At 49.5% G+C, this 26,033-nt stretch overlaps 1 protein-coding gene across 1 annotated transcript in view; it reads right to left on the bottom strand.

The window, feature by feature from the left end:
- Positions 1-26,033, bottom strand: part of VPS9D1 (VPS9 domain containing 1) — a 1,552,154-nt gene that overhangs the window by 759,453 nt on the left and 766,668 nt on the right. The gene's annotated exons all lie outside the window — the stretch shown is intronic.

Below are 26,033 nucleotides of genomic sequence, written 5' to 3'. Positions count from 1 at the left end.
TTGTGAGCGGGTACGCCCGCCCCACCCCCAGGCTCAGCTACATTCCTGCCATACTTCCAAAATCTTGCATTGCCCCTTCAAAAATGCTGCACCTTCCTAGAATACCTCCTGACTCCAGAGCAGAAACCTTAGAAGAGTGGGTTAAAAGGTCAACATGGTAAAGCTACGCCAGTAAAATCCCGAGAGCCGAGTAAGGGTTTAACAAAAAATGGAAGCAAGCACACACACAAATGCAAAATTCTAGCTTTCCTCAGAAGCACGATTGGGCACCCAAAAGCCAGGTGACAAGTTCACGAGAATAGGCGTCCAATACACATACTTCTATCAACGGATGGGCCCTGCAGGTATTCGAAAACGTGCTGTGACCAACAGGTTACACGCAGATCTGCCGTCTAAGTATAGCTAGATTTGTCCCTTGATTATTATAACAAAAGAAACTAAGGTCGGGCGACTGCCCCCAGAACAGCCCGACACTGAACCCCACACCTTCCCAAATCTAAACTTTCCAAGCATCCCAAAGCACTATTCAAACCATGGACATTGCTCTCACAGACTGTAAAGCACGCCGATGGTGCCAGGGCAACATATTTGATTTACATTTTTTTATTTTTATTGTGTAATTAGTTTAATTCATTAAAACTTTAAGCACATTTCATATCAAAATACATCTCAGATTTACCAAAATACACATCTTTCTTAAAACATATTACAAATCAATTTAAATATCCAAATTATCAAAATACACATCTTTCTGACCTTTCCTTTACATCTAAAATTTCGCTTTGTTATATCAAAATATAACTAATAAAAACCTTTTCTATCACATAGGGAAATTAATCTAAGTATATGATCTCTCGAGTATACTTATTAAAGATGAATTCCTGTTTTTCTGTATCTCCTTCCATATATCGTAAGATGCTGTGTTTGCTACCAACGATGTAGCCCTGTGTATGAATGACCAAAATTGATCATCTGTACAATTCTCTAATTTACTCAAGAGTTTACCGAAACCCTTTGTATCCATTTTTTTCAGAGCTTTACACATTGTGACAGAACGTGGCGGCTAGTCTCTATTTCTTCATTACAGCATCTACATATTTGTTCTGCATAGGGAATGCCCAGCCATGCTCCTGTGAATTCCCTTGTGTGCAAGATGTCCATGCGTAGATGCAACACAAAGCGCTTGAGCTTCAAACTGGTTATCTTTGTCAAATAGTGATGGTGTGCGTCTTTTCCAACCCAGTCTGACTAAATCCTGGTAACGTATCTTTGTGTACAAAATGTCCACGTTGTTAGCCATGTCCCATTCTTTAGCTTATTTTTATTTTACTCTCAGCGTTCGGATCATGTAGTAATGTTTCTAGCTCAAGGTTCAACTGATCTATAAAACATTCTGCAGATTCTTTGAGAGATTTCAAAAAACTGTTTTTGCAGTGGTTGTCTAAGATTTTTCGCAACAATCTACACAAATAGTTTGAATCAGCATTGCTACATTTACATTTTAAATATAACAATGTTCTTTGTACTCTCCAAGTGGTTCGTAATGCCGTCACCCCATACTCAAGACGTAATGCATCCACAGGGACCGACTTGGTAACATTTATACTAGATCGCAGCAGTTTACCTTGTAATTGCTCCAACCAATTTATCTAGTCAATATCCAGTACAGACAGACTGTACATTATTGTGGGAATTATGCTATCTCTATACATTTCTACTATACCCTCCAAGTTGTTTCCCCTGCAGTGATTTACACGGTGCCTTATAGCAAGCCACTTCTTCCATACTTTATCACTCACTTTTTCATAATAACATTTTCCAGAGGTATTTGCAGTCATGCAGAATCCCAAAGAACATGTTACTTTCTTACCTGGTAACGTTCTTTCGATGGGATGGTCCGACGACGTATTCCATATCTATGACAGGTAATCACCACAGCTGTGCTGCTTCGGAAACTTTTTTCGGCGTCTGCGTCCTGCGTCGATGCGCCGTCGTCGAGGACCTCCTCCGACGTCATCCGATGTGATAAGAAGGACGCACGACGCCCGTAGCCTCAGTTGTAGTTTTTTCCCCCAGAACGTGTGACATTAGTCTACTGCCAGTCAGACACAAAGCCTTGCGGAACGTAAGCTTCAATCGCAAAAGAAATTCTGCAGCGGGGAAGGTAGGGAGGGAGCGATATGGAATACGTCATCGGACCATCCCATCGAAAGAACGTTACCAGGTAAGAAAGTAATTTGTTCTTCGAGGGGATTGGGTCCTCCGACGTATTCCATATCTATGACAGACTCCCAAAGCAGTACCAGAGCAAGCAGGAGGGAAAGAATTTAGAATCAAAATTTAGAATTGCCAATCAAATAGCAGAGCAAAGGACCGCCTTGCCAAAGGCCAGATCCTGTCCTCGGATGGAATCGAGGGAATAGTGACGTACAAATGTATGTACTGAAGCCCAGGTGGCTGCATCACAGATGTTGCGAATAGGAACACCCCTTTGCAGGGCAGTAGATGCAGCCATACCCCTGGTAGAATGGGCCCGCAAGCCAGCCGGTGGGTCCTTACCCGCCAAGCGGTAACACTCCGAGATGGCCAAAATAATCCAGCGAGATAAAGTCTGTTTCGTCACAGCTTGTCCCAAACGCTTTCCAGCGTAACCAATAAAGAGTTGATCGTCCACTCTGACCTGGGACATGCGTGAAACATAAAACCTTAAAGCTCTCCTAGGATCAAGCCTATGGAGTCTCTCCTCTTCCTTACCAGGATGTGGAGGAGGATGGTGTCCAGTCAACTGGTCGACAACAAACTGGTCGACTGCAATTTGGTCGACACCATTTCATCGAATGCCAAATGGTCGAATTTTTTTTTTTTTATATATATATGTGTTTTGTGGGTTTTCGTGTGGGGAAAAAAAATAAAAAAGAAAAAAAAGGGGGTTGGAGGGGGGGACCCCCCCAAAAAAACCCAAAAAATGGGTAAAAAAAAAAAAAAAAATTCGACCATTTGGCATTCGACCAAATGGTGTCGACCAAATTGTCTGTCGACCAAATGTTTTCGACCATTTGACTGGTAACCGAGGAGGATAGAACGCCGGAAGAACAACCTTCTGTCTCAAATGAAATTCCGAAACCACCTTCGGAAGAAAAGAAGGACGAACTCTAAGGACAACCCTGTCCTTGTGAAATACAGTGAAGGGAGGCTTAACTGAAGGTGCCTGTAACTCACTCAGCGAGCGGTAGTAACCGCAACTAAAAACACAGTTTTCAGAGACTTTGTTGCTGGCCGTCGGGCCGAGAGCAACACCTCCATCACGTCTTCAGGGAGGTCCCAATCCTTATACCTCAACCTTTCAGAAGCCAAGCGTGAAGGTTGAGGGATCTGACCTCTGGATGGAGAACCTGACCCCCCTCCCGTGAGAGCAGATCGTCTCGGTAGGGAAGACGACGTGGAGGACAGATGGACAAGTCGAGAAGGTCCGGGTACCACGTCCTCCGAGCCCACGCCGGAACAATGAGGATCATCCGGGAACCAAACTTCCGTAACCTCCGCAGCACTTGCGTGATGACGGGGACTGGAGGAAACGCATACAGCAGTGGGAATGACCACTCCACCACAAACGCGTCTCCTAAGGCTACTTTTGGAGGAAATTCCCGCGAGCAGAACCTCTCGCACTTCCGGTTGACACTGGAGGCGAAGAGATCCACTTGAGGGGTCCCCCAAAGGGCGAAGATCTCCAGGAGAATCTCCTGAGCCAACTCCCACTCGTGAGAGATCGTGCCCTGCCTGCTCAGAGCATCCGCCGTCACGTTTTTGTCTCCGGCCAGATGAACTGCCGAGATCGAAACTTCCTGCTGGATGGCCCAGAACTCGAGCTGCATCGCCTCCCTGCACAGAGGAAGTGACCCTGCCCCCCCTTTTTGTTGAGGTAGTGCATGGCCACTGTGTTGTCCGTCAGGATCAGGACATTCTTTCCTCGCACAGTCGGAAGAAAAGCCTTCAGGGCTAGCCTGACGGCCCTCAGCTCCAACAGATTGATATGGAGTCTGGACTCCGACGGAGACCAACGACCGCTGACTGTCAGCTCGTTGTCATGAGCTCCCCATCCCGTGAGGGATGCATCCGTCACGATCGTCACCTCCGGCCAGGGAAGCCAAAACGGAGCCCCCTTCATCAAGTTGCCTTTGACGGCCCACCACAGAAGGTCCTGGGCGACCGAGGGCGGCACCTGAACCGGGTCCGACATCCTGCCGGAGGACTGCGACCATTGCATCTTGAGTGCCCACTGCAAAGATCTCATCCGCAGGCGAGCCTCTGGCACCAGAAGAATGCAGGATGCCATGAGGCCTAGCAACCTCAAGAACTCGAACGCTGGGAGCGTCTGGGCATGCTGAAACTTGTGCACCATCTGCTGAATGTGAAGAGCCCTCACCCGGGGAGGAAAACACTGCCCCAGGGAAGTGTCGAGCACTGCTCCGATGTACTGGAGCCGCTGTGTTGGCGTCAAATGGGACTTCTTTAAATTGAGGGAGAAGCCCAGCCTGTGAAGGGAGTGGCAGGTGATTGACAGATGATCCAGGACCTGCTCGGGAGAGCGCGCCCTGATCAACCAATCATCCAGGTAGGGGTAGACGTGAATCCCCCCCTGCCTGAGATGCGCTGCCACCACCACCATGAGCTTGGTGAAAACCCTCGGGGCGGAGGTTAATCCGAACGGCAGGACCCGAAACTGAAAGTGCGAGTCGCCAACTGCAAACCTCAGGTACTTCTTGTGCTTGGGATGGATCGGCACATGGAAGTAAGCATTCTTGAGTTCGAGAGACACCAACCAGTCCTGAAGCTGAAGGGCCTGGAGGACTTAAGAGAGAGTAACCATCTTGAACTTGTCCTTCCTGAGGAGTTTGTTCAAACCGCGCAAGTCCATGATGGGTCTCAATCCCCCGTCTTTCTTCGAAATCAAAAAATAAGGGTAATACCATCCCTTGTTCCTCTCCGCTACAGGCACCAGTTTTATGGCGCCTTTCTCCAACCGGGCTTGAATTTCCTGCGCAAGGAGCAGATCCGGACTCTTCAAAGAGAGGTTCCATGGTGGATTGTCATGAGGCCTCTGCCGAAAGGGAAGACAGTAGCCGGGGGTTATGATCTCCAGAAAATAATGGCACGCCACTCTACAAGATGCTGCGCCAGCCTTCCCCCAACCAGCGAACCATGGGACATGGCCTCATGACTGAGTGGTAGCGGCTGCAGTGTTACCTGAGGGCAAAGAGGCAACTGCCCGAGCGGTCTTGGCACCACGGGTACCCTGTCGTCCACCTCTGGTACCCCTGCGTTGGCCTCTTGACTGCTAGCTCCTCTCGCTTTACTGAAGGACAAGTAATAGCGAAAGGAACCACCCCTCCATTGCTGTCCCCTAGGATGAAAAGGCGGAGGTTGGCGAACTGCAGCGCCCAACGACTTCGCTGCAGCTTTGGAGGTCTGCAACCTCTCAAGGCTCTCGTCAGCCTTGCTGCCAAAAAGGTGTTCACCGTCAAAGGGCATGTTGAGGAGCCGGGACTGCACATCAGGCGCAAACCCCGACTTCCGCAACCACCCAAACCTCCGTATCACGGTGCTCGCCGCCATGGACCTGCTGACGCATTCAGCCATGTCCAAACCCGAATGAACGGACTCACACATGGCATCCTTACCATCCTGGACCATAGCAAGGAAACCATCCCGTTCGTCCCCTTCGGGAATATGTTCAGCCGCTAACGCAACACAGTTCCACAGAGTGTGTGTGAAACGAGACAAGGTACATATGGAGTTGGCCGCCTGAAGCACCAAACTCTCCGGAGTGGGGTGCCTGGTCAAGTAGCAGGGGTCGCTACTGGCTGGACAGTATTTTCGCGACAAGGGCCTGCCCACCGCCGGGAGACTCTCCGGAGCAGTCCAAGCCGCCGCCACCCTTCTCTGTGGAGCCATATGAAATGGCAGTACCGGATCAGTTGGGGGACCAACATCAAGGATGTCCGTGAGATCATCATGCACAAACTCCCCTGGGGGAGCAGACCATCCCAAGTACTCGGAGACCCTAGCCACAAGGCGCCGGTACGAGGAATCAGCATCAGAGCCAGGCTCAGGCCTACAAAACTCCACCTCCGGAGAGGTGTCCAGTCCACTGGCATCATGCAGTGACTGCCTCAAATTGTCAAATTGGCTATGGCCCGAGACCATCTCATCTGGAACCTGACTAGGAACCAGGCCATCAAAATCCTCATCCACCTCCGACATATATTCCAGGTGGTGAAAAGAAGGCACCCGAGAAAAAAGGCGTCGAGGGCGGTGAGAGAACAGGCATCGGCGCCGAGAGGATCGGCGTCGACGTCAAGTAAATCGGCGTCGACGTCAGATGCAGCGCCGCCAGCATCGACGGCGTCGACACAGTCCTCGAAGCCGGAGCTCCGAGCGTGTCCTTCGAGGACCTGAGCAGCGACGGCTTCGACGACTTCCTCGAAGCCGGAGCCTCGAGAAAGCCTGCCGATGCCCTTGACACCTCAGGCGTCGATGTCTTCCTCGAAGACATCACAGGTGCACACGGTCTTGAATGCGTCGAGGACCGGGACCTGGAACGGGTACATCGAGAACGAGTCCCCTTGTCCGAACGGGACCTCTCCCATGACTCGTGCCGACCACTCTTGCGAGCGGTGTCTCTCGACCTCTCACGGCCGACCCCACTCAGGGGTGCGGACGGCTTAGTAGCCTGCGACTCGAGAATCGCCAGCCTTTTCTTCCCGAAGGAAGCCCATTCCTCCAGCGTCGCACGGCTGGTGGGGTAAGCGACGTGCCAGACAGAGACCTCAGAAGAGGACCTGGAAGACGACCGCTGTTGGCGCTTCCGAGAATGCCTCGAAGAGGCCGAGGAGTGGCGAGACCGACTCCTAGAAGGAGACCCACGAGACTTCCGACGACGACGCGGAGAGTCACCTCTCGAATCATCCGTCGAAAGCCCCGCAGACTTCGACTTCCGGGGCTTGGACACCCGACCTACCGACAACAACTTCTTACGTTCCCGTAAGGCTCTGGACGTGAGCGACTGGCAGTCGATACAGTCATCCGTGTCGTGGGCCTCCCCGAGGCAGGCGTCGTGCGAGTCCGTCACCGACATCTTGGACCCACACTCCCAGCACTTCTTGAAGCCCGGACGCGGGATCGAAGACGAAGTAGAAGACATCTTCACACGAAGGATTTCCTTACAAAAACGAACAGGTTCGAAGAACCAGGAAGAACAGAACTCCAAAGAGTCGAGGCGTAACCGAGATTCACGAAGCAACACGTTCGCGGAAAAAACGGAACTGAGGCTACGGGCGTTGTGCATCCTACTTATCACATCGGATGACGTTGGACGAGGTCCTCGACGACGGCGCATCAACGTCATCGACGCAGGACGCAGAAAAAAGTTTCCGAAGCAGCACAGTTGTGGTGATTACCTGTCATAGATATGGAATACGTCGGAGGACCCAATCCCCTCGAATAATTGTACTCCAGTACATTTGATAAAGGAGTGTTGTTTATATGCCAGGTACAATTCTTCTTATTAGTGATATTCTTTTTACGTAAACGCAGTGTTTTTGTTTTTTCTATACTAATCACCATTGCGTTGTCTGTGGCTTAATGTGCTAGAGCATTTAATGATCTCTGTAACCCAATCTGGGTGCGATCAAATAGTATATCATCATCCGCATAAGCCAACATTAAAATCCATAACTCCTTTAACTATAGGTGGAAAATTATTTACCTCTACAAATATCTTTTTCCATATCGGCAGTAAATAGGTTGTATAATGTTGGTCCGAGCACACAACGATGTTTCAGTCCTGTGTTTGTTTCTTGGTATTTTGTACTCTCTCCTGCTACATTCAGACGGATTGCAATAATTGTATTTTGTGTATAGGAGTGGAATGTAATACAGCAGATTTCTATCTATTCCCCAGTCATATCATTTTTTCCAAAGGATAGTGTGTGGCACCAGATCAAATGCCTTTGAGAAATAAACACAACAGACATACAAGTACGGAGTGTTTATATTTCTTGTCTCAGCCTTCAAAAATTGCACCATTATCGTGTCTTTCTAATAATCATGCTACATGATTGTCCATATGAAGTATGCTATTCCAAGTACAAGAGGGGGGTGGGAGTGGGTTGAACCCCACGGCTGCTGTGATACACCCAGAAACATGGAACTATTCCCGCACTATGGGACTCAAAAGATGTGTTATGTTCTGCTTTGACAGAGCCACCATGTGCTAAAGAAGGTGTATTACGCAATGTATACTTTTTGTTTCATATTTGTTTTCTTCTCTTCTGTTTCATGTTCTTTCAAAATTAATACAACCAAATAAAAATAAAAAAATGGCACCATTGTTATATTTGTTAGCGTGTATGATTTCTCCTGAATCCTGTTTGGAAGCGGCTGAGGACGTTATTTTCTTCAGCCCTTTTCGTCAGTTTCTTCAGGAGAATATTAGCAAAATATTTTTGGCTGGAGTCCATTAGTGCTATTAACCTGTAATTTTGAGTAAGTTCCCCATTTCCTTTTTTAAAAAATCGGCACCAATATCGCTTTAAGCCAACTTTTTGGCAAAGTCCCTGTGTTCTCAATGTGTTTAAACATAAGTTTTAATATGTGTGCAAATAGTTCCGGCTGCGCCTTCATTATTATATTTGGTAACCCGTCGGGACCCGGCACCCTGGAACTTTTTAAGTTCATGATAGTTTTATGGATCTCTTCTTCATCGATTTTTTAGTATGACATACAAAATAGGGTCCTCCTTTATTTGATTTTTCTTTCTGGGGTGCTATACAAATCTGTTATGTACTCCAACCATTTTTTTTTTGTCAGAAATCGGATTCAATTAGGTCGGTGCTATATCTTTCTTATAATAATTAAAATGGGACCAAAATGATTTACTGTCGTGCAGCCTTAACCATCTAAACAATAGTAACTAGTTTGAGTTTTGTGTACAACATATTGTTTGGCTCTGCATTGAGATTCACTATATATTTAAAATATGCAGGGACATACAGAAGGATTGTCGTGGGCCCTGCTGCTCAAACCGGACATACTTTACTACGCCCTCGGGAAAGAAAAGGGTATATTTGGTCTAAAATCCTACAGTGGTATTTTGTATATTGTTATTACTCAGTTTACAAATCATCTTTCTTCGAGGAAAGAGGGAACAATTCAGCCTTCCCAGGTTTCAAACCTATAACCGCAAAGTTGAGCACAGATCTGCCAAGCAAATGCATAATTCACTGAGCTACTTAATCTGCTATATGTAGAAGTCTCTATAAAGCATATTTTGAAAATACCGTCATAATGCCTTTGATCCTTCATTATAGAGCTTGTTTTTTGTCGTACCTTATCATTCCTTTCCCTGATGGCTTTCTTCTTTGCCCTAGGAGAGGGGATCAGAGGCCAAAAGTGCAGTGTTCCAGAAACCCCTTCGGGTGTTGCACCATGCTAGATGATGTAACGAAAACAGGCTTTTAGAAGTGCTGTCAGCCCAGAACCCAAAAGCTAATTTCCAAAACTTTAAAAAGAACAATGCAAATCACATTTTAGTAGCTGGCCATCCAGTAGGCGGACTTGTCTGCAGAGTAAACAATGCGGATACATGCAATGTCATCGAAAGGGGTTCAGGGACACATCTTTTTGTTTACACTCAAGTCAGCGATGACGCCATTGCGATCAGCTGGACCAGCGCGAAGAAAAGTTTCGACCTTAATAAGCCTTTCAGGAGACAGTGCGAACACCCTTCACATTCCATTAATCTATTACAAACGAATCCACTGAGTCATGAGGTGTAAGAAAGAAAGCCTTCAAACTGGGCTAGATATTTCGATGCCATTATCACAGCATATGCAGTCTGACTCTTGAAGTCCTAGGTCTTAAGCAGGGCAGTTTCAAGCCAACTTGGTGCCCAGGGCGAAACACTAGAATGTGTCCCCTGACTGCCACACGTCACTCCCAAACTCCTCCTCAATATCAATAAATCATTTCTAAACAAATGAAGATGGTTTCATTGCTTTGTAATTCAAGTACTTTACAAATGAAATCTAATGTGAAAACACAGCTGTTGCTGCCCAAGTTGATGGTTCTTCCATCACCTGCTCTTAGGGAAGGCCTTGCCTGAATGCAGTTTCATACTGCCCGTACTGGCCAGTGCACGAATAGGGCACCAATGGAGCCGACAGGCACGGGGGAATTATCCAGGGGGCCAGGGCAATGTAACGCACCCCCGAAACCTTGGCTGCATGCTGGTGTGCATTACATTGCCTTAGGCAGCCAAGCAAGAAAAAGGAGGAAGGCAGCTTGGCACCTTTTCTCCTGCCAAGCATCACACCTAACACTTGGTACACAGCAGGGTGTCAACAGAAACAGGCACACGTCCAAGGACAGGGAGAGCTAGGAACAAAAGCAAAAAGGAGCCCACACCAAGGAGTGAATGGCCGTAGGCGCCACCCGACCAGAGGGGCAGCAAGCCCATGGAAACATGCATAGTCCGCGGGTTATGGAAGGGGAATAAAAGAAGGGAGCTTGGAGTAAGAAGCCAGTTCTGGGCAATGCCGCAGGGCCGCCCAAGGCGAGGCAGGGTAACTGTTGTTACCATCAGCAGGCCAGGAGAGGGGCAGCCCCACCCCCTTGGCTGACCCCCTCCCCCTTTAGTTGCAGAGACACGCAGTCTCTGCTTCACAATAACTGAGGAAGGGTGAGGTGTGAACAATCACCTCACCTTCCTCTAAGCAACAAGGTGCTAAGCACCTAAGGAAACCAACAGTCAGGCAGGGTTCAGGTTCAAAGACCTGCCCCCCCCTTCCAGGGGGCCAGACAGTCGGCTACCAGGCCGGGGGCTGGAACACAGCCCCCACTACTATACACATCAAAGACCAAGGGCTCCCCTGGGTCTTATAAATAAGAGCAGAATGCTCTGAGAAATCACAATCTGTTTGTGGACCCTGAACGGGCACCCAAACAAACAGGAGGTTTGCTGTTTACTCAGAGTCTTCCAAACCTTTACTTCTTTAGCAAACTCTAAGAAGTTCACTGCATTCGCAGCGTCTTTTTCCCCTCTTTGAACATAGTACTGTTCAGAACATTGCAGCCCGGGAAGTGAGTGGCGAACACTGGATAAACAGAAGAAAGTTACCAAGGACGTGCCGTGCGGAAGCAAGACTCCGGCCCAGCTCGAACGAGGGAAGGACAAACTAACAAATCAGCCCGGCGTAGGCGGCGGTCAATTTCAGCTTTAGGTGAGCCGCTACGCCGAGTTGCGAGGGAAAATGAATGTTATTGTTTCGTAAACATCCCGCTGGTAGCAGACAAGAAACAGATCCTCTAGCAGACTCAGAACGGGCGCTGTTGTCAATCACAGAAATGAATGTAGCAAGACCTAATCCCAGGCGGCGGGGAAACTTAGCTTTATGAACCGCACGCAAGAGACCGGATCAGGCAAGAAAACGGGCCCCGGGGTAATAATAAGCAGCGCACAGATACCTAAGGCTTTATAGCACTATACAAATGCATTACCAAGGTCCATGCCAACAACGGGTATAATTGTACACCACGCTGATCCTCTTTGAACTTGCACGTATTGGGGGCATTGCAAAATGACCGGGTTAATAACAGCCGGTGCTCAGACGCCTAAAGTTCATTGCACGTGTTAAGGCATGATTGATGTACAAAGAACAGCGGAGCATAATTTTTACACTACCTGGAATTTAGAACTCGGCCACAAACAAAGGAGGTTAGCCAGTGTTAGGGAGAATTCTCTGTTAAGGCTAATTTCCCAAACCTAGTGAGTCCCCCAGCAGCTTTGCTGGATTTTTGGGGTTTATTTTTTTCTCCTGCTAAGAGTGAGACTCTTTCTCCCACTCTTAGACATGATTTGAGATATCCTTTGACTTTGTAATGTGTTTTATGGGCTATGGGGTCTTTTACTCCATAGGGTTTCATGTGGTTTTTGGTAAGTCTGTTACACAGCACCCTCAGTGCAGTAACACAGGGGTGTCATAGTGACCCCCAAACATAGACTCCATACCTTGGGACAGACTACTGTCTCCCAAGGCATGTAAAGTCACCATTGACTTTACTAGTCGTAAATTGGGAACAGAACCAGTACACACCATCATATTGTGGAAGTACTGGTAGGGGTAATTAGATTGCCCCTGGGTCTGTTTTTCGAGGGGGCACTGTGCAGTCCCCCCCTCGTCGAGTTTCTGGCTGGTGGCAGTGGTTACCACGCGAAATATTCAACCGGAACATTTTCTATGGGATTTTCCCCTTCATTTTAAATGCACCACTTTTTGGTGCAATGTTAAAGATACTGCCGGGTTATTTATTTAATATTTATTTCCCGGTTGGGTCTTTTTGTCAGAACTCTGTTTTAAAATGGCGTTTGTGTTCGCCTCTGTAACTCCAACCCAAGTTGAGTCCCTTTGTTCCACTTTTTGGCGGGCTTCTACACAGAAGCCTCCAAAAGTGGTGCCACTCTGTCTGGGTTTACAGGATGTGTGGGAGGGGGGTTTAGGCACACTGGACAGAGTTGCCTCAGCAACTCAAGTCGCACTCTTGTGTGATTGGCCCAGTGGTGAGCCGCCCGGCTCACCACTTAGCATGTTTGAGTGACAGCTAGGACTGATGAATGGGGGGTTTCTGCATAAAAGCAGGGCTTTGGGGACTGGAACTTCAGATGTCACCACAGGACCTAAAGAATCCAAGGAGGGAGAAGCTGAGCCAACCTGCAATGACGACACCACCGGTGGAGCCCTGCTGAACCGTCTCACCACTTTTCCAGACGACAGAGAAGATCTTCATCCGAGGAGTCTTCTTCCTTTGACTGGTGGGGATAACCAGTTTGCCCGTCTTTTCACCTTCCCGGATCATCTCGTGGCCGCCTTGCCTGTGCCAAGCACCCCGGCAACCGGGATACCATGTTTTACCACTACTGCGAATAAAAGGGTAGTACCTTTTAACCAGAGAACTCCGCGGCTGGTTTCTTCCCTGGCAGCGCAACGACCTTCAGCTTTCCTCCACGTCGAGACCATCTCTTCCTCTGGACGACGCCGCGACTTACACCCGCTGCCAGGAACAACAGCCCCCGCTGTGGATCCTCTCCATTTTAAAGGTACTGTGTCCGCCTAGCCTCCCTTGCAACGGTCTGTACGGGGTGACTACTAAATCCTTGACTTACCACCTGGGCTGACCCTAGGCTGGCTAACAACTTTTCTGAGCTGAACTAATTCCTTTTTGAACTCTCTGCAAGACTTTTTCAAAGCCTCTTAAACTGTGTGATCTTGGGCGCATTGGTGTTCTGTTCTCTCCAAGAGGGAGCCTGGCCTCTGAACTTTTTGCTCACTAGTAGACTTTGACTTTCCTGCCTTGCTGGGTGCTTCTAAAGCATTAGTGTTGTGTGCTTTTCTAATTTCTGCCTTTTCCCTCCCTTTTTTGATCACTTATTGGAGTGCCATCTTTAGTTAAGCGCTCACCTCCGTCTGAAAATAAGTGGTGTTAACTAAGACTTGTCTAATAAGGAATAAGGGATGTATATATATTAATAGTGACTGTGTTTTGAAATTGCTTGCAATAATAGTGCTGGAGTGTTTCTATAAGTGTGTCTTTAAATAAATAATTATATACTTTGATACCAAAGCTCTGGTCAGTGTTTGCTTGTGCTACTGTATTTTGGTACCTATCTTGTATACTCTATATACTGTCTAACTCTTCTTGAGAGAAGTCTGGCTGCTCAGCCACAGCTGCCAGGTAAATCTGGGTGGTACAGACTGCTACCAATTGGGTTTACTGCCAACACCTGTAGTCTTAAGCCTTTTGCAGTGATCGCTAAGGGAACTGCACAGGTTTCTGCCTAACAGCCACTGAAAACAATATATGATAGTAAGCTTGGGGGGCAAGCAGGGGCAACACGGAGGCTCGGGAACAAGCCAGCGCTGGGGGGTGAAGGCATTTGGCTAAACATAAGCCTTATAATTGTTTGGGCAACATCCACCAGTTACCCAACATGGGCAACAACATAGCAAGCTCACGAGAATCTCCACAAATACAGCAGCTAGTCACTTAAAAAAAATGTTTTCTCTTGTGATCAAACAGGCCAAGGAATCATGGGTCCCAAACGAAAATCGCAAGAAACCCCAACACCGGCACAAAAGCCCAAACCACCTCACCTTCAAGCAGCCATCGAGGCGGTGGAACGTTATGGTTGCACATGGGTTAGAGAAAATATGTATGGCCTACCAAAGGAAGGGGCACCCATACCATCCAGTCAAGAGGATGACACAACACCATCAAAGAGAAGGAGGGTAACAGAAGGCGCAAGAAAAGGTAACAAAAAACTGGCAAAATTATGTGAAAACATGACTGAAATGCAACAATCATTGCTCGAAATCAGGGGAAAACAAATACCCCCCACAGGGGGGGGAACGGATCCATAACCCCCCAAAATACTTCTAGAACCCGCCATAACTGTGACCCCCCACCAGCAACAACCCCAGCAACACTGGCCCCAGCAACACCACTGCCACGGGTGCCAGCAACACCAGCAGCAGCCACCACCACAATTACGCAAACAGCGGTAACACCAAACCCAACAGGTGCTTTAAAAGCATGGGCAACCCCTAATACAGACACTCTGGGACAGACAGGGGCAAGCAGCAACAACTCAGCAGACATGGCAATGATCAGCAGTGCCCAATTAGACTTGAAATTTAAATCCTTCCAGACAGAAATACTAAATAGATACAAAAGATGCATAGCATGGAACACTGACACCACAATCAAAGAGGCCATATGGGCCAAAGAGTTCATCAAAATCTTTTCACTTAAAGAAGCCCAACGTAAGGGAAAAGATGCGTTTAGGGATCCCAAAAAGATAGAGGAGAAAGCCATAGCCAGAAACGCCCAAGTAGAACAGAACTGGGACAACTGGCTGCAATCCTTTGCCATATTGGCAACCAAATATGAGGAGAAATTCCCCATGGATGGCAGAAAGCTATGGGCTTACATGGACAAAATAAGAGAAGTAAAAATTGCTCAAAAGGGAAAGACCTGGCTAGCATATGATATTAGATTCAGGAGAAGCATGTCAGAGAGGCCAGCCAGAGAATGGGACGAGGTACAGAATGACTTATACATGCTAAACGCCGAGCCACCATCAGAGGAAGAGGCCGCCCAAGCAACACCCAAAAATAACAAAAATTCCCAGGGCCCCAGATTTTCAGACAATGAAAAGCACAACAAGGGGGAACAGCCCTTTCGGAAGAACCAGACATGGGCAGCTAAGTCTAATGCCCACAAGCAGAACAAAAACCACTCCCCCAAGTACTTCCAGCTGGGGGAAACTCAAATCGCCACCCTCCCTACAGTTAAAATCTTGGGAGTGGTCCTGGATCAGTCACTCAATATGAAGTCTTACGTAGCCAGTACAGTCGCATCCGCTACTTACTATATTAAGCTACTAGCACACCTGAGACCACTTATTTCTTATTTTTTTTTCAATACATGTTTATTGGCAGATTGTCATAGAAACAAGAGTAACTTAGAGATCAACAAACCTTCCCTTAAACCCCCAAATCCCCCCCCTCGCCACCACCCTGCCCCCCGCAGATCCAATGGGTTCAAAGATAATTCGAGATGAACAAATGAAATAGAGACATTAACAACGGCCAAGGTGAATTCACAGGTCTGATTCGTCCTGAAGACGGATTATGCTCAGTAGTTCCATCGCCTTGGGGCACGGCGTGCCCCCTCCCTTAGAAATGACAGAAGACTGGCCCAGTCCGTATAAAAGCGCATGTGATACCCCTGGATCGAGTATGTGAGCCATTCCACTGCGACCAGTGTCCAGAGTTTCGCGACCCACTCATGCTCCTGTGGAGGGACCTTTGAGTTCCACTTTCTAGCTAGGTCCAATGCAGCCAACATCATCATTATCATGTACATTTTGCGGTCAGCTTTGGAGGGCAGAGTTGTGAAGACCACATTCAGGCCTTGCAAGTCCCCACCCCTATCGCCAGTCTGCCGGAGCCCCAAACCCGGGCCATTGCCTGCTGAACCTGCGACCAAAATAGATCAAGTTTCAGACACTCCCACCAAATGTGAGCCCATGAGCCTGCAGCACCGCACTCCCTCCAATATTTCTCTGAAATCGTGGGATACATTTTATTTAACCTGAGCGGGGTGTGGTGCCATCTCAGAAGGAGCTTCAACCAGATCTCACGGATTTGAATAGACCTTGCAAGTTTCGGGATTTGGGACCACAGCCAGAGCCATTCCTGTTCCTCTACGCCAGACCCAAGATTTTGCGCCCATTTGCTCATGTAGGTCTTGATTTGTATAGGTTCTTCCCGTTTTATGAGTTTGTAAAAGGACGAGATCACCCCTCTGTCACCAGACTCAGAATCTAGAAATGTTTCAAAATGAGTAAGGGAGTGAGAACCCGCCTGCTTTACTGACGGATGGGAGAGCCAGTGCCTGATCTGGAGGTACGAGAATCTCTGCTTCTCCCCCACTCCAAAGTCCTTCTTACACTGCTCAAACTCTTCACCTCCCCCCCCTCTAGCATATCTTGCAGCATCCTGCAACCTCCTGAAAACCAGGGGTCGAAGCTCGGGTCATACTAGGCCGCTGGAGAGAATTGTGGGTTACCATGTAGGGGCGAGTACGGGGATGGGAAAGAGGTGATCCGGGCTCTCACGATGGCTTGATCCCAGGCCTCCCCCGTTGTTGAAGTTATTACACTACAATACATTCTGGTCGGCCTATCCTGCTTTGGCACCCACAGGACCCCCTCCAAGTCTCACTGCCTTGTCCATCGACCCCCACACCTTGCCCCTGTCATCTCTTTGCCAGCCCCTAATGACCCTTGTGCTGCTAAATAGTACACCCGGAAGTCTGGTTCCCCTACTCCACCTATGTCCAGCAAGGCCTTCATCGTGGATGCCGCCACCCCTGGGCGCTTTTGGTTCCATACGAACCTACTAGTTATTTTTTGCAGGGGTCTGAAGAAAGAAGGAGGGACACGGGCCGGTAGGGCCGCGAAATGATACAGGAGCAGTGGAAGAATTGCCATCTTTAAAGTATTGATTCTACCCAACCAGGATATCTCCAGGGGACCCCAATCGACCAGCTTGGATTTCACCTTCTGAAGGAGAGGGGGGTAATTTGCAGTATATAAGTGCTCCACAGTCTTGGTCAGCTTGATCCCCAAATACTTCAGTGAGGCGTCCGCCCATCTATAGTTATAAACCTTTCTGAGGTCTTGAGTAGCGGATGGGGACATGGTAAGGAGAAGCACTTCCGACTTGTGGACATTCATTTTTAGGCACGCTACCTGCCCAAATCTGTTTAGCTCTCTTCCCACCTCCTGCAATGAGATGATCAGGTGGGTCAATGACAAGATCATATCATCAGCAAAGGCCGCGATCTTATGAGTTTCCCCCCCAAATGGGATTCCCTTGATATCATCAGCCTCTCTCACCGTCTCCAAGACGTTTCTAGGTGGAGGGCATAAAGGAGCGGCGACATCGGGCAGCCCTGCTTGGTGCCTCTTCCCACCCGTATCAGAGCGGAGACTTGGCCATTTATTGCCAGACGTATAACCGGGGTCCGATAGTTTGCCCTTACCCGAGTAATAAAACCTGGACCGAATCCCATTCGACCCAAAACCACAAACAAGAAGCCCCACTCAACCCAATCAAAAGCCCTCTCGGCGTCGATCACCAGAAGAAGGGCTGGGATATTCTTTTTCTGAGACTTTTCAACCAGGTGTGCCAGACGTCTCACCTTATCCGAGGTTTGTCTGCCTTTTATAAACCCGACTGGTCGCGATGAATTAGTTTGGGGAGGATGGATTCAAGACGGTTAGCCAGGATCTTAGCATGAATCTTGGCGTCCACCTTCATTAAAGCAATTGGGCGGTAAGACGCGCAGTCCGTCGGGTCTTTGCCGAGTTTATGCAGCAGGATTACCTTGGCCTCGTTCATAGAGTTGGGGAGAATTCCCGTCGCCCCCATGTGGTTAAACAGTTTAGTGAGAATTGGAATCAGGAATTCCTTGTGGGTCTTGTAAAATTCAGAGACATAGCCATCGGGACCTGGGGCTTAGCCGGATGGAAGGTTATTAATAACTCTCCTCACTTCATCCGCAGTAATCTCGACTTCCAGCGCGTCCCTATGGTCCTGTGATAGCCGTCGAATGCCAACATCCCGCAAATATGCTTGCTGGTCTGAGCTCTCGGGGAAGCTTGAACTATAGAGGACATCGTCAAATTTAGTAAATTGAGCCTCAATGTTGGAGTTCGACGTGAGCAAGACTCCACCCTCAACCTTTATTTTTAGTATTGTCTTATCGCCTGCTTCCTTACGCAACCTTCTGGCCAGCAAGCGGTCAGCTTTGTTGCCTTTGACGTAATATCTTTGTCGCTGACGGAGGAGGCTCCGTTCGGCCGCTCTTGTTTGAATGAGGTTCAGCTGACCTCGCACTGCCCTGTATTCCTTTTTGGTGGCAGCTGACAAACCAGTGCCCATGCAAACCATAACCTCCTTAAGTCTTGTTTCCAATTGTAATTCCTCCAACCTCAGTTCCCTTTCCCTCCTAGCTTTGATTGCAATAATCCTTCCCCTAATTGTGGCCTTCAGGGCGTCCCACCAAATCTGAGGAGTAGTTTCATCCCACTTATTGTTGTTAGAATAATCACCTAGTTCCTTCTCTATCTCCCCAACCAAGACCAGATCCCTAAACAGCAGGACTGGGTACGTCCATTTCCAGACGGCCAGGGGACCCCTGGGAGCTGCCATTACCAGAGTGAGCGGAGTGTGATCCCCCAATGTGATCGCTCCTATCTCCAGGGCTGTCACTCTACCCAACAGTGGTTTCGAGATCCAGACATAATCTATCCGCGAATGCGACCTATGCGCATGCGAGTAGAAGATGTACCCCTTCGTCTGCTAGTAAAGTTCTCACCAAGTGTCCACCAGGGCCAATTCCTGCATTTTCCTTACCATATCTCCTGATGGGCCCCCTGACACCCCCATGAAGCGGAGCTCCTATCTAAGGAGGGGTCCCATGTCAAGTTAAAGTCCCCCATTAAGGAAATGTTTCCCACAGCAAAATTCCCTAATCTTGTGAGGGATTTGTGTAAAAAGGCATCCTGGGCCTGATTAGGCGCATATAGAGTTGCCACCGTAAAGACTTCGCCCATGCCCTCCAATAGCACTGCAAGATACCGTCCCCGACTATCCTTCTGCGTGTCTCTAATGGAAAAACCTGATCCATCCCATAGTGCAATTAAGATCCCCCCCTTTCTTGCATGCTTGTGTGGCCTGTACCAATCTAGAATAACCCCAAAATCTAATTCTGTGAGAGTCCTTAGTGTGCATGTGTCTCTTGCAGGGCCACTACCTGGGGCTGTTCCCTCTTGAGAAACTTCTCCACTTTTCTCCTCTGAACCTGGGAATTGAGACCATTCACATTTAGGGAAAGGAACCTTACAGCTTGAGAGCTAGCCATTTGCCTGATTCATGTGGACCCCATTAACTCTGTAGAACCCCCCCGAGCCGTTCCTCAATTGTTGTTCGCCACTTGCGCTCCTACCAAGGACGCCATGCCTGGGCGCCCTGCCCTGAACCCTGGATCTAAGACAACTCCCACCCCCCCACCTCCCACTCCCCCATCCCCTCTCCAGGCGGGAACGACTGGCCCTCAGCCCCGCCCCCGTGAGTATTCCACGAGAGCCGATCCCATTAACAAACCCAGAGACTTCCAACGCAGGGAAACCCTTCCCCATTCCAAGACTCCCAGCACCCTCCCCAAACCCGCAACCCTTACAACCCATTAGAACAACCCATCAACCACTGGTGAACAGCTTGCAGGAGCGCCCTCCCTGGGCTCTAATCGTTAACTGAGGTCAGCCAAGGAAAGTCTCATGTGACTGACGGAGGACTACACTGCCCCGTCGAACGGTCCCCGGCTCCATCAGCGCTGGGCTTCCCGTGAACCGAGTCCGTTGGTCTCTTGCGACCTCTCCTGCGCTTGGCTGTAGACCATTCCCATGGCTTACGAATAGCCGGTGGCACCTCAGCCCCCTCTAGTGGGGGAAGGGCCTGCTCTTCCAGGCCCAACAAGGACATCCCCTGGTCGCAAGTCGTGATCTTGTGGTGGGAATTTTGCCAGATGAATGACAGACCAAAGGGGTGGGGCCCATCTGTTATGAATTTGTTGAGATCTAAGGAAGGACAGGACCGGACCCATCCGCCGCCTCTTAATTAGGGTGATCCTCGCCAGGTCCTGGTACAGCGATATTTCTTGTCCGTTGTAGGTGATATTAGTTGCCCTTCTCGCTTTCTCCAAAACCACCTCCTTCATTCCGTAGCTATGGAAGGCCACCAGCATATCTCGCGGTCTGGACCCTGTGAACTCTGTCAAACTGCATTTCAGGGTCTGAATTAGCTTCTAGCAGGTCAACAAATATAGCTTTCTGGGCTGGGCCAAAGTCCTGATCCTGGACACTTTCCGGCAGTGATTTCACTCTAATGTTCGCTCTTCTTGACCTGTTTTCCAGATCTTCTGCTCGTAACTCCAGGTTTTGCGTTGCTACGGCCAGGGACTCTAACAAGTTGTCCACTTTTCTTGCGTCCTCTGTCAGTTCCTGTATGGCCCGCTCATTAATGTCTACTCTCTCCTCGACTTTATTAACATCCCTTTTAAGTTCCCTTAGAATTTCAGCCAAATCCTCTCGCAGCTTGTCCATTTGCTGTTGCCCCGCAACCGCGATTTTCTCAACCAGCTCCCCCATAAACTGCGAAAGCACCGCTTGAGTAATTGGCTTGTCTTGACCCTGGCGGGACCGCCAGGGGGCGCTCTCGGGGAAGTCTTGTGCCACCTCTGGGGCCTCGGCCGTCTCCACCTCTTTAGACCAGAATTTCATGAGGGGGCCATCTGTAGCCTTTTTGGGGGACTTCCCTAGGGGTGGACAGTCTTTGCTCTTAATTCTTGACATGACTGTACGTTGTGCCTGCTCCTCCCGATCCCCAGAGAGCCGGGAGCTGGTTTGAAGACACTGAGAAACCTTCCAGGCAACAGTGATGCGGGTGGGGGGGGGGGGGGGGTAGTGGGGCTGGCCGTACCCCAGTCAAGTCCCGGCCCTACACAACCGTGCAATTTCCAGGCAGGACCAGATTGCCACCCCCGTAGAGCAGATTAAACAAATCCTTGTTTGCAGAGCACCACAATTGTAATGGGGGGACCCCCGCTCCAATGCGCGGTCAGTAGCCACAAACGCCTACCGGGGTAGCGGTCGCCGACTGCCTTCCTCCATACCAAGGGACGGCCCAGTCCCTCTGTGCAACGAGCCAAGGGGAGCGCCTCACACCTTGGCCTCCGGAGCCTCCTGGTCCCCACTGTGGAAGGAGCCCAATGGGGATGCCACCCTCCTCCTCCTGATACGAACTAAGCCCCCGGACCCCCCCAGTCCACCAGCTCCTCTCCTCACCTTCAATGATGGACCCCCACAGAGGGGGGCAGTGAAAGTCTGCTTCACCTAGCCGCCCGAACTACCTGGCGGTCCTCATAGGGGGAGAGGCCGCCAAAACTTCTCAGGGCGTGATCCAATGCCCTCCAGGGCCACCCCGCAGGCCACAGGCTGCCCCTGCACCCCCAGCCCTGGGCGGCAATGGCACGCCAGCCAGGCGGTGTTCCAGGCGTCCAGGGGGGAAGGGACCGCAACTCTTCAGCGGCCGCCAGCCGATGTGATCTATGCCCGGCGAACCGGGACTCCAGGAGGAGAGAGGAAACCAACTACCCGGCGGGCGCCGGCCGACGTGCTACAGGCACACACCGCGGGTCACGGGATCCGATTCAGCTCGCACTGTAGAAGGGCGCTCTGACTCCGAGCCGCAAGGCCGCCTCAGCCCTGGCCGCGCCGACCTCGGTCCCTCCCGATGCTGTCCGCTACCGAGATCGAGGCACCGTCCAAGGAACCCCGCCGGCCCGTCCAAATGCCAGGGAGGGCTGCTAATACAGTTGACGGGCTAGAAAAACAGCGCAGGTCAGGAGCGCGGGGCGACTCGTCCTGCTCCCTAGGCGGCCATCTTGGAATTCGTAGAGACCACTTATTTCTAAACAGAATGCTGAGTTTATTGCCAGAGCCATTGTAGGAGCTAAGCTTGATTATTGCTGCAGTTTGCTGGCTGGCTCTAGCAAAGCTACTATTAATCGTCTTCAGGTAGTTCAGAATGGGGCGGTTAGAGTCGTAGCAGGCCTCTCGTATAGGGCCCATGTTTCGGAAGCACGTCAAGCCCTGCATTGGCTCCCCGTGGAGGCTCGGATATCCTTCAGACTTTCGGTTATCATCTTCAAATGCCTCATGGGTACTATGCCACCTTACTTACAAAGGTACATAAAAAAAACAGGCCTTAGAAAACTGCACTCCAACAACCAAAATCTTGTCTGTCAGCCAAGATTTAAAACCAAAAAAGCGCAACTGGGTGCCTTTGTGTTCATGGCCCCAGCACTTTGGAATAAAGGGTCTTAAAACCTTCCTCTTTAATTAGCTCTCCATCTGATTGCCTCCCTTAGGCAACCTTTCCTGTCCCAGGACAGCCTTTGATTATTTCTCGGTCAGGTTTGTCTTTTTGTCCGTGCCCTCACACCCATGGGTCTATGGATCTGCATTATAAATGTAATAAAGTAAAGTAAAGTAACATCCCATGCAGGAATTTTGGAAATAACCAGTGCACCTGGGGGAAGGAATGTTGGTACAAGCACACTTGCACAAACTGTAACGGTGGCCATGCATCAAGCAACTGCACCAGACTGCCAGCCAAAAATACAAAAGAGTAGCACCAACCCCACCCTGCTAACCCCACGGTTAGCACCTGGCAGCAGTCCCATCAATCCAACCAATTTTAGAGAGGCACTCATGAATTACCCAGACAGAGAAACAAGAGAGACAATCCGGCAAGGTTTCACCAAGGGTTTTATCACCCCTTTCAAGGGCACTGGGTCCCAGAATGTTCCAAAGAACCTAAAGTCAGCCAGGGACAACCCGCAAATGGTGGAGAGCAAAATCAAGAAGGAATTACTGCTAGGCAGGATTGCAGGACGTCTCAAGGAGTACATAATATTGCCCCTAGGACTGGTCCCCAAAAAAGAACCCGGGAAAATGAGGCTAATAGGACACTTATCCTATCCTAAGGGCCAATCCCTAAACAACGGCATTCCACACACGGAATCTGTGGTATCATACACACACTTCCAAGAGGCGGTAAGACTCATACAGTGTCATGGGCGCTACTCCCGAGGGGCCAGGACTGGCCCAGCGCCCTCGGAAGCAGACCTGTCTTCCACTACTCCTCCGGACCCAGAAGACCCCTACAGGGGCCCTTTGGACCGTGTCCTGGCGCCTTTGGCGCCAGGCTCATGAAGGGTTTCAGTCCCGGCGCCATAGGCGCCGGGCTCATATTGATAAACAGTGTAATAATGCTTGGGTGGACTTACCTGAGGCAGACCATGCTGCATATTTACCCAGAACAATCCAGTCTGGTTGACGTCCCCAGCCATCAGGGCTGGTAGGAACCATTCCCTCCATTCAGGAACTCTTTTCTTACCTGGGTGGAACCGGTGGAAGAACACACACTGGAAGCACTTTTCTGCTATTTAAACCACGCCCGATGGAAAACACGTGCTTCGCGTTATTCTGCAGCAGCAGCAGGACGCTCACCGAGTCGGCTCCTGCATTCCAGGTCCAGAGTCATCTTCAGCTTCCGCGCAGCAACCTGTGGATGAAGAAAGACACAGAACAATACTTACCAGATCCCGGAATCCAGTCACTGGCAAAACCTGCAAAGAATAAACATAAGGTTAGAAAAGTGCAACTCGCTTGCAGCCGCGCCCGCTTACCTGATCCATCCGTGATTGCAACGGAGCTAACCGCGGCCTTCTCTTCGGCAGCTTCTCTGCACCTGAAAGGGAAAGGACATAATTAAAAAGGGGTTCGGGTGAAGGCAGTCGCATTCATCTTAACTTACCAGTTTTTGCACGTGCAGAAGCGGCCGCATCAACCGCAGCATCCCGGCACCTGAAAACTAGAAAAGGACATTATTAGAGGTGCCATTAAAAGCAGCCAACAAACATTATACTTACGTGCATCGGCACGTGCATCGGCAACGGAAAGCTACGCCCACAGCATCCCGAGGCCTGAAACAAAGGAAAAGGGACATTATTGAGGTGCCCATCTTTTAAAGCCTAAAGACTACAGTATACTTACAGGCATCCGCTCGTGCAGTAACGGCGGCATCGCTCTTCGGCATCCCAGCACCAGTGCCACAACTAAGGCCGCAAAAGACTTGAGCCTCAACACTGAACTCATCCAGTGACGTAACTGGAATTCACGCACCCCTGCACCAGACGCAGGATGGAGAGCTCAGCATTTATACGCCTAAGGTGAGAGCTCGCCAAGACAAGTAGAAAGCTAGGCTGTGGGAGAAACTGGCGATTGGTGGGAGAAGGAATCCCATTAAACGGTGATTAACCCTTTTTCTTCCACCTGCAGAAAACTTACCCTGCAAGTCAGACATTCGATAAGAGGAAGACCAGTCCTGAGAGTCGTCCGAGCTCTACGCTTCTCAATTGAAGAAACGATAGCAGCCCAGCCGGGATCAGCGCCTCCGTGGGAATCAGGTGAGCGTTACATACTAGAATGTGGCAGGAACGCCCTGATGGCCAAACTGGACATCGAATCCGCATTCAGATTACTGCCAGTTCACCCAGATTCTCAACAATGGCTAGGTTTTACTTTTAAAAACAAATTTTATGTAGACAGATGCCTCCCCATGGGCTGCGCAGTATCCTGCGCTTTATTTGAGCAGTTCAGCTCCTTTTTTCAATGGACATTCCAAAAGCAGAGACCAGGGACCAAAATAGTACACTACCTTGATTATTTCATGGTAATGGGGCCAGCAAAATCTAAAGAATGTGGCAAAGCTCTGGTAAAGTTAGAAGGAATGGCCTCACAGTGGGGCATCCCCGTGGCAACAGAAAAAACGACCAAACCAGCCACCAACATAATTTTTCTGGGCATTGAGATAAACTCAGCAAAAGGTTTATGCAGAATCCCAAAAACAAAAATAGCGGAACTCCTGCAGAAGATACAAGGCCCGACAACAAAAGGGCACAGTAAAAGAAATACAGTCATTAGCAGGAAGTCTCAACTTCGCAGCCAGAATCATCCCTCAGGGGAGGGTATTTTCCAAAAGTCTGGAACTAAAAATCAAATCATACACCAAACCCCACCTGCACATCCAGGTAGGCACAGAGATGAAACAAGATCTGGAAATTTGGGGGAATTGCCTTAAAGATTTCAACGGGACCTCACTTTGGCGCACGCCATTGAACACATGGACAAAAAGGGTCCTTTTCACCGACGCAGCTGGAAGCAGGGGGTTTGGAGCCATACTAGACTCTGAATGGGTGGCAGGACACTGGCCCAACTCATGGGAATCGGCAGGGTGGACAAAAGAAATCACCCTCCTAGAAATATTTCCCATCTGGCTAACCTTACACATCTGGGGCAGGCAGCTAGCTAACACAGAACTCTTGGTCTGGTGCGACAACATAGCTGTGGTAGGCTCCATAAACAGAATGCCTACCAAATGCTCTTTAGTGCTGAAAGTCCTACGAGCCATCACAGCAGTCACATTACAAGAAAACATTATGGTCAAAGCGAAACACATCGCAAGGGGCGGATAATAACATTGCTGATGCTTTATCTCACTTTCAGTGGCCAAGATTCCGGGAGCTAGCACCACACGCCCAGGAACAGATGAAGCCAATACCAGCAGAATGCTGGGCAATAATGGGAAATCAAGAATAACGGCATCAACACCAGCGCCAGAGAGCCCAGGCCGGGATGGCCAACAAGAACCAGGCACCTCAAAAATGGGTGCCAACAACATAACGCCATCAACACCAGTGCCAGAGAGCCCAGGCCGGGATCC

This window comes from Ambystoma mexicanum, chromosome 1q, assembly GCF_040938575.1.
Source record: "Ambystoma mexicanum isolate Mex_15411 chromosome 1q, UKY_AmexF1_1, whole genome shotgun sequence".
Classification (NCBI taxonomy): Eukaryota; Metazoa; Chordata; class Amphibia; order Caudata; family Ambystomatidae; genus Ambystoma; species Ambystoma mexicanum.
Note: the sequence above shows the minus strand (reverse complement) of the source record. Positions and strands in the feature narration are given on the sequence as shown.